Consider the following 15825-nt stretch of genomic DNA (forward strand, 5'->3'; position numbering starts at 1 on the left):
CTCTACATAAAGACCCCAAAGGTATTACAACTATGGACACCTAGAGGAAGTGTCTTGTATCATATATGAGGTATTCGTGGACTTTAAAATAATAAAGGGATTCATCTAATGAAAAATAAATATATTTTCCCCATCCTCTATTTTCTCCATAGATGCTGGACAGGAAAAAGCATTTCTGTGGTGGAGTTCATCTCATCATGATGTGGACATCTGAAGTAGGGTGGATGAACACACCCTTAATAGTGTCTGCTTCTTACTTGGAAAATTAGAAAGCCTGAACTAACTATCTTAGTTGTAGGCATTTGCATTATAGGCATACAAATTAGGGAAAGGGAAGGCTTGCCCTTGTGAATATATTTTGGACTAAGACATCATAATTTATGCAAGTTGTTTACATATGAAGTTTGTATCCTTTTTTTTAAGAACAAATATGCCTCTGAGCAGACATTATGTAACTGGAGGCAGACAAGTGCCTTCTGTACAAGTGTGAAAAGGAGAGTGAAAAGTGTTTGAGCGTACTTCAAGTAAAAGCTGGCACAATGACTTACAAGACAAAAGGAAGAGGCATTGAACACTCTGACTGAACTTTGTTACTACTCTATTTGGTCACTAGTACATACCTGTGATGTTGACTGCATTACAAGGCCAGTTGCAGGTACCATGCGTGTTACCCAACCTGAGCTCAGGACTGCTCTGGAAAGAACAATGCATGATTTTGTTCAGTATTGTTCCCAGCGCTACTCCGCACCGGAGCACTAACTCCGCTAACATTGCCAAAAGCGATTTCTGTTTTCTCAGCTGTAAAAGAAATGCAGTAAGTCTACCTTTTGTAAGCTCTGATCTTGCTTACTTATTTCCACTTAACTACAGTTAGACTCCTGGCAGATTTTTCTTTCTTTTCTGTCCCCTGAGAGCATATCATCAGTGCCAAGGGAAGCTGTTGAGACCGACAATTTCACGGACTACACAAGAAGTGACTAACAGCCTGATGTTGAAACCTCGGAGGCTCTAATAGCAATCAGTCTTCTTTCCATGCTCTGACATGAATCCCAAACATAACTGTGTCTATGCAGCATTTGTATATGCATCTTTTAAAACGACACACCTTCAGGGGGTTGGGCTCTAAAGCACACACGAGTTTGTTTGGATGTTGATGTAAGGGATGCTATCTGCTGGTTCTATTCTCTCCACATTTATAAAGACATAAGCATACACATGGGTGACTTAAGGTCTGAAATCACTCCTTCCTGACATTTGCCCTTAACTGATTACAAAAGTGGCACTACAAACCCATTCTCCACTCTAATAATTCTCCCTTCTGAGGCATCCATCTCAAATTTGAAATCTCATGCCTTTTAATTTTTTTTCCTGTTCTCTGGCACCCCACTAGGGAAGTAACTTACAAAACATACCCCTACATTTTTAATTCATGTGACAAACCCTTTAGTTCCAGTGGAGTGTGAAGCTCGGGAAAGATTAACATTTTGGAGACCTACACACACTGACATACAATCACAGTCATTTTTACTGATCTCCTACTAATTTATTTTCCAGCTTAGTGCTGTACATAAAGACTGCTGGCATGACACTGGGTTGTAGTTCCTGAACCTGAGCCATGTAACACTTGTCTGGTTATCATGAAAACTTCATATCAATATCAAACAGTACTGATTCAGTATCAACCGACTTCACTGACTGTTTTAAAATCTTTTCTAGATTTGCCAGAAGAGAACATTTCACCCATTGTACCACAATTAAGATTTATGTTGAGATGAACAGTGAAATGTCTTGACATTTTGATAGAGTGCAACCATGTTCTATTGAACAAAAGCTGACTACCAAAGAAAATAATAGAAAGTAAAACAGTAATAATAAAAAGCCTCACCAAACTAAAATCAAGCCTGTTGAGGTTTCACAGGTGTTCAAGTCCTCATCAGTCTTCCTGAGATGAGATCAACTTTGCAGTGTTAAAACCATGGCATTTAGAAGGGGTGGCATGGCTGCGCTGTTTTAAAAGAGGAAGTAAAATGTAAAAACCCAAAGGTAAAATTTGGAAGGACTTCAATTTCTGAAATAGTATTTGACCTGAATATTGAGATCTATACTTGCAATTAATTTATTAAGTACTGTTGTGGTCATTGGTGACCAGAGGCTTGAGTTCTCTGAGCAAGCTTCTTTGGAAAGTGTGGCTATTTGAATGTAAAAGATCTCCTGTTGCCATGATTAATAATTAATTAAATATTGGCTCAGAAAATGTCTTGGTTGGACTTTTATAGCTGCTTAAGTATGCTCTGAAATCTTTTATCCCATTACTAATTCTGGTCACTGCTTACTCATGAGACTAACAGGTAGACCTAGCCAAAATATATATATATATATATTTAAATAGATGCCATATTTCCCTCAGAATAAATCACCTCGGCTAAATCAGTATCTTGATGAGGTACGTTAAAATCATTCTGTTACATGTACCACCCAAGATGCTTATTTTTGTTATTGCAGTTTGGGTCATTATATGTCATGTATAGCAGCTAAAATCTTTATTATTTTAAGGACATTATTTTTCAAAACAATTTTTTAATGATTTCTTACTGTTCAAAGTACTGACCTATAGAATTACAAAATTCCACACAAAGATGGTAAGCAAAAATAAGAAAGTATTTAACCATAAATACTAAGATGAATACTTGTGTATGAACTCTGAGTCTGATTTATGTTCCTCATGATGAAGTAGTATGTGGCCAAATTGCAAAATTATGAATTTGAAAATGAAATTCAGTGTCTAGTACTGCTTAACGGCCATATGTTTGAGAGAACTCAGTTTTTGCTCCCTTCAGAATCCTTGTGCTGAAAAGCCAGACCTAAAAAGAAATTGCAGGTATTAGAGTCTCAGATATTTATCATACTTCTGAGATATGTTGATATAATTTCAAACCTACATCAGTAATAAGCATAATAGCTATCTCAGATATTTTGAGTTATATCCAAAATGTAATTTACATTGCCATCACCATCAATTATATCACAGTTCTGTCTAGGACTTCAGTATAAGTGCAGGAAATATAAGTGCACACTCTAGCACTCTGTAGAAAAATAATTTATTATCTTGCCGTTCGCTGAGCCCCGGGAGGGGTACAAAACAGTGTGCGGTGCGCAGCTGCAATTGTATTTGCAATATTTCCTGTGACATGGAAGCATGGGAGTTGGTGGCAGGTCCCATCACAGTGGTGCTGGTGGGGAGGTGCAGATGCCCAACACCCAAGGGCCCAAAGAAAGGTAAAGCTCAAAACTCCATGCGTTGAAATCCTTACAAGCTGCAATTTTTGGAACCAAGCAAAGTGGAGAGATCTATAACCTCATCCCTACAACAGACCATATATTTGAAGCACTCCTACAACTTGCTATGGGCACAGAGAAGACAGTGGTTCACCCCATGCCACCAGTTATCATTCCAATGATGTATGTTGCAGAACTGGTGCCTGCGAAAGCAAACCTCTTACGCAAATTATTTGAGAGAAGGAAACCAGTTCTGTTTTTGCCATTAGGTGTAGTGAGAATAGGTTTTCATGATTAAACTTTCTTTTCCATCTTCCCATGGGGTGGGGCACAGGGTGACACAGAATAAGAAAAAATATAACTAAACGGTATAAGAAAAAAATAACGTGTAAATTTTTGTCTCCTAGAGGTTGAGGGGAAGGGTGCTACACTTGATGCATGTATACCCATATGCACATTTATTTACACAGAAAATGTTGATTTAATTCGAGATTTCTCTTTCACCTAGCAACATTTGTATATAATTCTCCCATTTTTTAGTATCCATGTCATTGTAATACCATGCTAATTCATACTTGGTCTCTGTATTATGAGTCACTTCATTACGTCCTACTGAAAAACAAGACTGACCCATGTTTTCATTCCCATGACTGAAATTGCTTTGAAATCTGCACGCAGACTTCTCATTCTCTGCTTGCTTTTGTGTCCTCAAACTCCTAGTAAAGTAGATTTCTATAAAATGCCCATTGTATCCTCTGTGCCCACACAACATTGTACCAATATTACTCAAGTATTACAGACATCTTTTGTGGATGCATATGTACAGACATCTAGGAATTTCTGATCTTTGTGTTCTGTTGCAGTTTGAGCCTGTACAAGTTTGTCTGACATGTGAACTGTGCAAAATCTTTTCTGAGCTTTTTTTTTAAGCTCTGGTTTTGTCCACGGGAATGCATGGCATTTTTTTACTTCAAATGGGAAGATGTTTGTTATAACAAGGACAGAAAAGCACAAGCTAAAAACTTAGTAAAGGAATGTTAGTTAAGACAACTAGCTAGTTAGGAGACAGATCTCCTTCACGTTTACCAGTCTTCAGTGTAAATCATAGAATAATAAAGATAGAACACAAAAATTACAGTAATAATAGTAATAAAAAAAGTTTTTTCAGATACACAGTCTGCTCTGTTTTACTGACACCATAGTTTTTCATTCCAGTAAACTTCATCGTGTCTGAAGTGATTTAATAAATCAGTGAATATACTTTCTTCATAGCAGGACAAACCTAGATGTGATTAGAACACGAGGTGTATAGCTCTAACTGATTTCTCCATAAATCACTATGTTGCCAGTAATTAATATGATTTGCATTTTCAGTGATTTCTTGGATTTTATCATATGGTGCTGGCAATAAGTTAAAACAAGAAGCTGATGCGATGATCTGTGAAATTGCACAGAATAGCATACCCAGACTGTTGTACTGTACAGATTGCTGCAGGAAGAAGGAATAGAGCGGGCTTATTCCCTAAGAACAGTTTCAGAAATTTTTTCACCCCTTCAAAAGACATGCTCCTCCCCTAGATAATTCTTATTGCTTTTATTTTGAGTCCAGCAATTTAATACTTTATTAGCTATGCATAGAGGAAAATATCACCGATCTTCCAGGAAAGCTACAGGACATTCTGTCATATTTTGAATCTTCATGTAAAAAGACAAAGCTGTCTGAATACCTATGGTTAAGAATTTGTAAGCAAACATTTCATTTTGCTTTGATGCAAAACTATTATATAATTTGAAAACAGGCAATGCTCCTTGTCTTTACCTGCATTATTAAAGTAGATCATTAAAATACTTCAACATTAAAACAAGGGACCTGATTCTGTGAATTGCACGCCCTTTCCACCAGGGAACTGACAGAATCCGGATCCAAATTAAGATATTCACGTCATTTCCCATTCGCTGCATGTTTCCTGCTATGTTAGCAGGAACTGTCCCAAACAACATTCACTGGAATATCTACAGAAGAGTTATATGATTGCTGATCGCTTTCAGTAAACACTGCTGTTGTACAGTAGAAATCCTGTAAAGCTAGGATAAAAGCTTTGAAGATAAGAAAGATTACCATGTAAATGTCATTATTTGAAGAGGAAGAATTAAATGTACTACCAAGAAAACCTTTAAAGATTGTTTTATGTGCATATAAAAAGAGAAAGTGCCAGGATCAGCGGGTGCTCAGCTATCTGAGCTTTTACATATTGATTCAGGTGGTAGATACAGGCTTAGATTCCCAGTTATAGTCACTTCAACTTAGATCCCTCTTCAGTGTGAAACAGTGTAGTTTTTCTGGAATAAGTGATACTACATTGAAATATACAGCAAATGCCTTCTTCTCTCCCTCTTCCTCTGCTTCAGTCCCCACTCTCCTCTGTTCAGACCATTTTCTGGGTGGCTCTTTTTAGAAATGCACTCATTAAGAAAAACGAGCATCAAAAGTAACAGACTTTATAGGATACTGTAACTCTCAAATATGAAGAGGCTAACTTCATCCTAATAAATCATATATCTAGCAGAATAATGATCAGACTGGATTTTTCTTCCAATCTTGCTGAGAATTGAAAGATTCAATATATTTTCAATTAAAAGCAGACAAATGGAAGTCCAGATCATGCTTGCAATTCTCTCTTGCCTCAAATTGGAGGAGATAACAGGTATGATAGAACTGTGATAACAGGTATGCTAGAACGGGATTTTTACCTTTAAAGTACAGCAGAAGTCAGAAATTAAATTCCAGCTTGCAGCTCAGAGCTCAGTCCCCACCTGTATCTAGAAGGAAGGCAGACCTATCTGAGTGATCCCTCTCAGCTATTGCTGAAAAAATTATTTGCAAAAAAAGATATTCTAATTCAGAAAAGGATTTATCATCAGAAGCAGAAAAACTTCTTCATGTCTTCATCATCCCACATCCGAGACAGCTAGGTGTAGCAACTATAAGACTGAAGTTGTGAGTTATAAATAGGTAAATCAAGTTTGTTCTTTAGTTATAATTGTGGCATAGTTGGGTTGCAGGGCTGTGCCTGTATGTATACTGAGTGCTCTCACATCATGAATTCCTTGGGTGTTAAGGAGTATCCCAACCATCTCATTGTAGGTGAGATAACGGATTGGCTCGAGACAATGAAGCAACTTGAAACAAGGTGATCGACTGGCAGATTAATTGTTACAAGAGCCCATTGGATGGGAATATTTCTTCTAGAAATTGCCCCCAGAGCAACTCCTGCTGTGTCTAGTCTAATTTATATGCCCAGTTGTGTTTATTAACATTTTGGATGGAGTGTCCCAAAGCATCCCTGCTAGAGAAGTAATCAGATTGTACATAGATAAGGCATTTGTAAATAGTCAATAGAAATCATTTCTCCAGAAATGGCCATGTAGGACAGCCTGAAGTCTGTGGCTAGGATATTTAAGAGATTTTTTTTTAATGTACTTAAGGTGTATGAGTAGGGGTGAATTATTCATCACTACTGGGCTGGTCAAATAGGACTATGGCCTGCTGGATTGCAAGACCTGAGCAAAACAGTGGTTTGAGGGGTCTCCCCTTATCCTGTTGTAGATGCAGTTCCAAAGACTCTTGCAACAGACACCTCCATTACCACTAGACAGTGACTGAGTGCCCTGCTTGGAAGATTTGGTTCTTCCTGCAAGCCTGGCCCTGCCGAGATTCCAGTACTTTTTTTTCTTTTTTTCCTCTTACTAAACACTTTATCCAATGCTCTGTCTTATGCTCTGTCTATACATTAGTCCAGGTCTGAATAAAGAAGAAAAGAGATGATTTTCTGAAGTCTTCTAGCCAGGGAAGGCTAAGAAATCTGAAACAAGCATGGCTTGCAGCAGCACAGAAAGCAGCATGAGCGATCTTAAATCAGAGCTTCTTTGTTGCTTCTCTGCCTGCTTGGCTGCTTCCCTTCTCCCTCCCCTCCCACCACCATGTCCCATTTCCAGAGTGCAATTCCAACAAACCCATCCTGTGGGCCCTCAGCCCTGCCTGCTGAGGTGACTTTGGAACCAACCATAAAAAAACGTGATTTGATTACACAGGATCCACTGGCTTGTAAATCTCAGACTTTGGTCACTGAACAACTTCCCCATCTTAACATTTCCTTAGCTACTCTGATCTCTGAAGGCTTGGGATCCTTTTACTTAAGGAGCTAAGTTGTCTAGAGATGTATATCTGTAACGAAATCCGTTCTCAGTCTTCAGAATGAAGACACAAATGTGCTGTTTAATGCAACACAAAGCAGAGTTTTTTCATTAAAGGAAAGAAAAAGTAAAAAGTTGAGAAGCTTAGGCAGTGAACACAGAAAAGAGATCCTAGGGCATAGATGCTCTCAAACAAGCCTGATCTTTTGGCGCTGAGCACACACAAGTCCGAGTTGTAATGCCTGTGGCACGTGCTGCCTCTCTCAGGAGCCTTGCTACTGCAATTGCAGGCATTTGTAAAGAAGCACTGTGTGTGCTTTTTCACAACCAGGGGCAGAGTAGGCCCCCCTTGTAGATGGTGATTACAGGTTATGCAAAGCTGTATTTGTCAAGTAATTTGGGACCTTATGAAGTGCTGTAAACGTCTACTTGAGGGCCATACTTTCCTTTCAGAGCAATCTCCAAAACACAGAAATATCAAATAGCCAAAATCAATAACAGGAATTGTTCTTTACAGAAACTGCAGCTTCGCAGAGATTAGCTCAGTTTGGCCTCTTTTTTTTCTTCTTTTTTTTTTTTTCCTCTGGGTATCGTAATACTGCAGTATATTACAGTGCTGAAAAGGTGACTGAAACTGAGAAGATTAAAACGTCAGCATCCAGGCTGAATCCTGAGAAATACCATGCATCTAAACATCTCAGTTACTCCCTCTAGAAATATCTGTAGCCCCTGTGGTTTGTCCTGGACTTCAGTGCATTGTGTCGCTATGGGGAGAGGAGTCAACAGAAAGCTAGAAGGCTTGCTCTTTGGTCTGCTGGAATCTGTGGGCATGCTGCTTTTGAAGACATAGGAGTTCTGGCACTTATTGTAAGAGGAAGTAGAGCAATCATGAACTGTGGACCTAGGTCACAGGAGGAACTCAAAGGAGACGCCGGACAGACATGAAGTGAAAGCAGTAGTGCTTCCTCTTGACCAGCTTTAGACACCGACACCATCTGTACTGGGGACATAGTAAAGTAATTGACATCATCTTCCAACAGTGATTTAAATAAAAAGGAACTGAGGAATAAAATAGAAACAGAGTTAAAAAAAAATAAAAAGCTGGAGGAAAAATCAGAGGACCTGTGGACCTGATTTCCAGTCACGTGCAAACTCCATTCCTTTACAGTGTAAAAGGTCCTCAGAGCAAACAAGAGTTCAGAGTGAACAATGCATGCATCACAGCTCATGTGAAATATCTGAGAGTTGGTCATATGGTCTTCTCTGGCCAATTTAATAAATAGTGAACTACAGAATTCTTGGCATGCAAAGTAACACCATCTGTTCTCAAAGCATGGATCCTTGTCGCAGAGAAGGGAGCTGCTGTTGTTTTTCATGGGAAGGTAGTTGCCTCACCATAGGTGAGAATAATGGTGAGTTCTCAGAGTATCAAGTACAGTTAACTGTTTTATTATTCTCTTCACTGTTCCTCTTCTGATAAGCCCCAGAAGTTATTTACAGTTTAAATCATTCCAAGGTCGCTGGTTATTACAGTAGGAGAACACATTGTCAGGCAATGCAGATTACATGGCTTGGCTGCACGTTTTTACAAGTAAATAGAAATTTCTCCACGTTGCTGTCCTGTGTGGGACAGACTCATTAAAGCGAATGCTGGACCAAAATTCCTATGGGCAAGGGGTCATGAGCTGAATTCAGTAGCGGTATAAATAAAGTAGCATGTTTTCTTGGAGGACATCTGCATTTATTCCATCTCAGCCCTGTTGAAAAAATCCTTTCCTACCACTACTCAAGTACTTATCTATTCTTGGGTACCGATGTAATCATATTTTGTAAAAGAAGTCCTTGACTGCATTGACTCCCAAACATCTCCTCATTTGTCTGATCACCGTCAATTCTTCCTCTAACATCTCTCCTGACAATCTGTGCTGCACAAAAGTCAGAGAGAAATTTTGGCTCGCAAAGATCTCCTGAGCCTCAGGGATCTGTATGCTTCCTCCCAGCCACGTGGATGGACACCAGCCTGTCTGTACAGGCCACCATCAGTGCCTGCAGATTTCCTCTCCCCCTGTTCACATCGGGTCCGACTCCAGCACTTTCTGTTTCTCACCTCATCAGGGTCATGTTCCTGGAACATACTTCATCTGTGCCAGTGGTGTAAAGTAGGCCACTTAATTTTTAGATCTGTTTCCTATGGAAACCAGATAATGTAATTTCACCACATTTTTCCCTCCATTGAGTAGATTTGAACTAGCCAGCCAATAAAAATAACCTTTGATAGAGAGATACAGGTTTAAAAGATAGTTCAGTTCCTACAAATTTAAAGAAAATAAGTGGTCAGAGAGGTGAACAAGAGCCTTTTTGTGTCTTTTTATGGTAAATGTTACCATTAAAGCTCCCATCTTTTTATGTACCTGAGAATGCACATATCAGAGAATGTGATAAATGCATGCCCATGGCAGAAATTTCACCTTGAGCTCAGAATGAAAAAGCCAGAGACAATCAACCACAAGTAAACTCTTCACAGAGAACGAAGGTTCATGAGGCTGGTGCTTGTGGGATATCCCATGTGAGGAATTGCTCACTGGGGGCTCTCTTCTACCTCTGTGAGTTGCGTCTGATGTAAATAACAGTGAATAAACGTAAAGGCTGCGAGACAGCCAGCCCTATGTAAATGCTGATAACAACAGAACAATAACTACTGCTGAAATGTATCAGTTCTCAAGTGTTTTAGTAAACCAGTTGCCAAGGCCTGGGCAGACTCCTGTTAATATGTCTCAGTGCTGCAGTCAGTACTGATGTGGTGTGAGTGAGTGGGACTTGTTTTGCCACCTAGAGTATCAGAGGGGCTGTGCATAATATATTTTTTTAAAGTGTTCAGAAATGTACCAATTGCTATGGTATCAATTGCACTAGAAGATTATCAAGAGTCTTCTATCCTGAAGTTTTTAGCAAAATAATTAAAGATTTGAACCCCCACGAGTCCAAAAATTCTTTATTGTTTAATACCATAATCTTCTTTGTTATATATAAGGGGTCTAGTCATACAAAATAATCCAAAGCCTTTTGCAATGCATAATCCAGTGAAAAGACTCTGGTTTTAGTTCAGAGTTGGCTAAGCTATTTGTAGCAGGTAGGGACAATAGCAGGATTTTATAGCGGTCAGCAGTCTGAAAGATCCTCTGATAGAAATCTGTGAAGGAGAGCAGTAGTTCACTGTCTAGGGAGGACTTAGTGAAAGGCAAGTTGTTCCCATTTGTGTATTTAACAAGAATCATCTCTGGAATGAGGGGTTTTTAGGCTTCATGACAGGAACTGCAACTCTGTGTCCAATTTGCACCTGCATTTACTTGAGCTTAAATACAAATAAAATCCCAAATCGTCATAACAGCAGCAACTGAGGATGCAGCGCAGATAAACCAGGGAAGGGATGACAATTGTCATTAGTATTCATGCGTTTGTTTTGCCAAATCACCACTTTTAAAATAAGGGTGGAAGGTCAAATGGAGATTTTTAATTGGACAAAGAACTTCAGTGCTGCCTTACGCTGCTGAAAGGAAATTCAAAGGTTTTCCAGGCACTAATGTTTTAATTAATCCAACGGAAATCCTTGGATGATGAGAAACAGTTTCAGAGCGGACCTCAGGGATTGCCTTGTGTAAATCGTAGGACTAACCCAGGGGCTGGTCCGTGGGTATCATGTCCTGGCTCACGGCCTCTTCAGCTGCTACTTAAACTCTTCCTGCAGCTCCTAAAGCTGAAGGATGCTCAGCTTGGCTGCGGATGCACTACTGTGGACAATGTCTCTATCAAAAGCCTCTATCAGCTATTTACATGACAGTCCTCTCTGCTCTCCAGACCTCTTTGTTCTCCGAGTGCTCGGCACTTTTGTCAGGCCCTTTCTCCAAGAGATGTTCAAATGCTGATACGCAAAAGCAATATGTTAATCTGGACCTTTAAGGGCTCACAGAAGATGTGCCTAGATGCAGCGACTCCAGTGTGAGCCGAAGGCTGCCAGCTTTGCAATGATTAAATCCGTCAAGAGCAATAAGGCAGCTCTGCAGCTGGCTTCATAACTCCCGTGAGGTCCTTTATGATGTTTCTAGGAACCTGTAAGTAAGGTTGCTTACGTCCCCAGCATGCCTGCTGTTGACTTCAACTGGTTGAATACTCCTGGGTGACTTTCAGGCTCTTTGGTCACTATTAAAATGTGTTGAAGTGGACACTGCTCTCAGATGAAACTTAGAAGCACCTATAAAAAGAGCTTCATAAACTTCTGCAACTTGGGGTTTTGCCATTGATGTGAAAAATTGCATGAGTCAAGAAGGAGTTATAATCTAATTTTTCTCACAAATAGATGCATCCTAGGTTTTTAACAAGTGAAAGTTTAATGGATAGAATAAATTAATAGCAGTTGTCTCAGGCGAATTAAATTATATATCCTCTGCTTGGTGTGTTTTTAATCTTTTCACTAAATTTGTAAATGATTCAATATTATAAAAGACTTTTGCCTTCTGATTCGAAGGGAAACCTACAAGACTGTTAGTTTTCCAGAGTAGCAAAAATAAAATGAAGTTCAGGAAACAAAATAACCATTTCATTTACTCTCTGAGCTGTTTGTACCTTGCTTGTAGATAGACAAACAAAAGAGTATTTAAAGGAATATACAGAAGAGAAGCAAAGTGGGCAGTCCTAGGAATTGTCATGGATTTTCCTCCCAGGGTCACAAACACCACAAACTCTGAACAGGTGAAAACAACGAATGAAATGTTGTTGGACTGTGTTTTTCTCCAGAACATTTTTTCTAAACTCTTCAGGCACCAAGGCTACAACAGCAGATTTTGTGGCCAAACTTTTCATACTTGGCTGACGACTTGGCATCTGGGCTCCCAAATCCATATTTTGGCAGCTGACTGGGAGCTGACACAGCACCAATAAACCTCACTGAAGCCATTGCCTTTGAAAACCAGTCCTCCTTTATTTCTGTGCTGAAAATTGATTTAAGAGCCTTTGTTTAAGCACCTAGGATTGAAAACATTGTCTAAAGGTTTTACATTAACCATAGATTAAACAGAACTATCAGCTAGCAACAAAATAAACCAAAGTCATCCCCTTCCCTGACTAATGTGGCTTTTTCTCACTTACAAAAGATCCGATTCCTTGTTTTGAATGTGCCCCCTAAGCAGTTCATGTGTTTTCAGAGCCTGGGCTTGTTTTCCTCCTTCACTTTTCAAAGTGGTGGTGAAGCTGTGCCGTCAAGAGATGAGTGAGGGCTTATGCACTCAGTGGCAAAGACAGGCAAGTAGAATACTGCATTTTTTTATTTTTATATTTTATTTTTTCAATCCTCCTGCCTTGGCATCAGTGTAGCAGCTTTTTCATACCCCCATTTGCCTGCATTCCTGTGGACAGCATACTACAATCAGAAACCACTTTCCTTCCTTCTTTACCTCAGTCCAGAAAAACTCACCCTAGCTTTTCCTTTTCTCTCTCTTTAACCACTATTAACTTATGATGATACTTCCTCAATTTTTTGCTTCACTTAGCATTTCCTTTGTGTTATATCCCAGGAACATGAACCTCTAAACTACATCTTGCTTTAATTCTATTACACTTACTTCTTAACACATGTGATCCTAATTCAGTACCCTTATTTTTGGAACTTCCTGACTTTCCCATGCAACTCATTAGATGTCATTCATCACTTTCTGACCCATTTTTATTTCCCTTTTTTTATCCTTCTTTCCCCATTAAGAGAAAAAAGCAAGAAAAAAAAAGAGAAAAAGAAAAAGAAAAAGAAACAGTGAGACAGAGAGACAGAGAGACAGAGAGAGAGAGAAAATTTCAATCAAATAAGACCATCATTTATTTTCTATTAAGTCATCATGTGAAGTGGTCAACAGAAAAATGTCTGTATTAAGTGTTGGAATCATATTGCAACATTCATGCAGTTGAAGTGGTATGTTTGCCTTGCAGGTGCCTGATTTTAACATTTGCTTTAGGTAGGGAAGACAAACAGAAAGCTGTGTGTGAAAATGAGAATAAAAAGCACCTTTTCCTTTAAAGTCTCATCCTGTCATGAATGCTAAATGCCAGTTTCCTTCTGAAAGCAAGCTTGGAACAGGCAGACAGCCATTTCAGAGGGCTGCACGCTTCGTGGCAGCAGCAAAACTAGGAAAGTTCCCTGCAGCTCGAAACAGAATAACAAAACCTCTATCTGTCTGTGTTTACATTAATGTGATGATGGAAACAGCCTGTGCCACCTTTAGCTTGCAAGACAACATGCCTTTTCCACTCCCCACAGAAAACAATACAAGGAATGAAGCAGCAACACCAGAGCAAACAAAAAAACCCAGCAAAGCATGGGGAAATGACTGAGTGAAACTCTCAGAAGTACCCAAGGATTGTTTCAGCAGAGAAACACACGTTGAGTACGGTGACACATGAAGAAACTGGCTAAAGACCAAGCTGGTGCCTGTCTTCTCCATTTTCTCCTGAGAGCTGCAGGGAGCAAATATCTTTCTGGTGGCAGAAATACTTACCCTGAGGGCAGCAATAAATTAGGTGTCCAGTGCAGGGACTGCTACAGGACATCCCCCAGGCAAAGAACTGCTACAAAGCATTCCTCCATCATTTCCCTAAGTGCTAATGAGTAATTACCCCTTTCCACCCCTTTGCCCTGGTGGGGGAGGCCCCCGCAGGAGGCTGCAGCCTGGCACAGGCCCTCCAGCAGCGGGAGAGATGGGGCAAGATCTTTCCTCTTGGAAACAGCTGCCTGGGAAATGGTCTCCAAAGCGAGCCACACAATGAAACAGAACCACGCTTCCCCTCTCACAGTTATTTTTCCGAGTCATGCAGATTCATTAGCTTTATGTTGGAAAGCCTCTCGATGCTCGCCAGAGGTGGTACAGTGCTGATGTGCCTCCACGCCAAATATGCGGAGAGAATTCCTACTGTGAAAAAAAAAATGGGCTGAGGAGAGGACAAAGGAGCACACATATGTACTTCTAATGAAAATATAAACCCCACAAGTCTGTGGGCTGATATGTTGGAATCATATTGATTCGACAAGTTCCTGCTGTCAGCAAGAATGAAAGAGAAGTCCGCCAAGTGGCATGTGTATGTGCTTACAAACAATTTTTTTAAAACCCCGTTAGATTGCCTCAGGCTTCTGTTCTAAGGACAGCAACGTTTTTAGCCCAAAACAAGTCCAAAAGCTTTGGCAGAAGGGATCAACTTAATAGCTTCACTACTTGCAACTGCACTTAACAACTGCTAAACATATCCAGCAATTTCAGTCATGGACAGAAGGGCCTCGGCCTCCTTGCTCAATGGGTCACTTGGCCTGTGAAGACTTACAGTTCCGGTTCCTAGGGTTCATTTAGGGGTTTTCACTCATACCTGTTTTTCCTTGCTGAATCGAAACTTGTTACCTCGATTTCTTAACAAAACTCGTAATCTTGATCCAAAACTCAGCTATGTGGATCATTACCAGACTGTTTACTTGAGTTGTGAAATATAATTCTTTCACCTTAAAGCTACTGAAGTCTAAATTTCAGAAAAAAAAAACATAGTTCTGTGATCAGCTTAAGCTGCCATACATGAACCCTGCAGCTGATAAAAGAAATCCTGCTTTGCTCCCAGCTTTGGTGGTGATTTTGACACTCGGATTCAGCATTTACAGCTCTGCTGTTCTGGGGCAAGGAGTCTGAGTCTGAAGCCTGTTCAGGACATGGCCTTGGGTTCGATGATGCTGAGACTTAGTGACTTCACAAAATTTCAGATGGGAAAGCAGATGTGGGGAAGGACAAGATGAAACCTCTCAGATTTGGATTCAGTTCAGAATCCACTTCGGATGGCAAATGATAGAGAACTTTGGCTCTCCATGAAACTAAGGTGCCCAGTAATATCCCTTTGTATATATTTATATTCATTTATTCTTTTGAAAGGTTTGTTTACATTCCCCACTGATGTAATTTGTGTTCAAAATCCGCTGTGATATTGACACAGCCAAAAGGAATTTCCCTGGGTTCAAAGCTCAAGTATAAATCCCCTCTCCAACTTCAGAAGTGAGAGGTAAAGTCTCACAAAATTTAGAAAACCCTGTAATGGCTGGTTTTGTTAATATTCATCTAAGCATCTCAATGAAGCCAGCAAGAACCTTGGCTCCTGGTCAGTGTCTGTATTTATAAGCATATAAATACTTCCCGAGCTTATGGAAGGAAAAGTGAGGAGTGCTGTTTTTCAGATGTCTCTGCAAAAGCCTCTCTGGCCTCACAACCAAAACAGACTTTGTCAGTACCACTGGTTTAATAGAAACTAAACATTTTGTGGCTGTTTAGCCTTTGCTAAGCTGGA

The 15825-nt window shown here is 39.8% G+C and overlaps 1 long non-coding RNA gene across 1 annotated transcript; it reads right to left on the reverse strand.

Annotated features, from left to right (window-relative positions):
* Nucleotides 1-620: 620 nt before the first annotated feature.
* LOC308187460 lies at nucleotides 621-15575 on the reverse strand. Its single transcript, XR_013944704.1, has 3 exons — nucleotides 14010-15575; nucleotides 1886-2005; nucleotides 621-798 (listed from the first exon to the last, which is right to left on the reverse strand). It is a non-coding gene; the product is annotated as an uncharacterized lncRNA (long non-coding RNA).
* Between the last annotated feature and the right edge of the window lie 250 nt (nucleotides 15576-15825).

Source organism: Anser brachyrhynchus (genome assembly GCF_964034855.1).
Source record: "Anser brachyrhynchus genome assembly, chromosome: 1".
In the NCBI taxonomy this organism is placed as follows: domain Eukaryota; kingdom Metazoa; phylum Chordata; class Aves; order Anseriformes; family Anatidae; genus Anser; species Anser brachyrhynchus.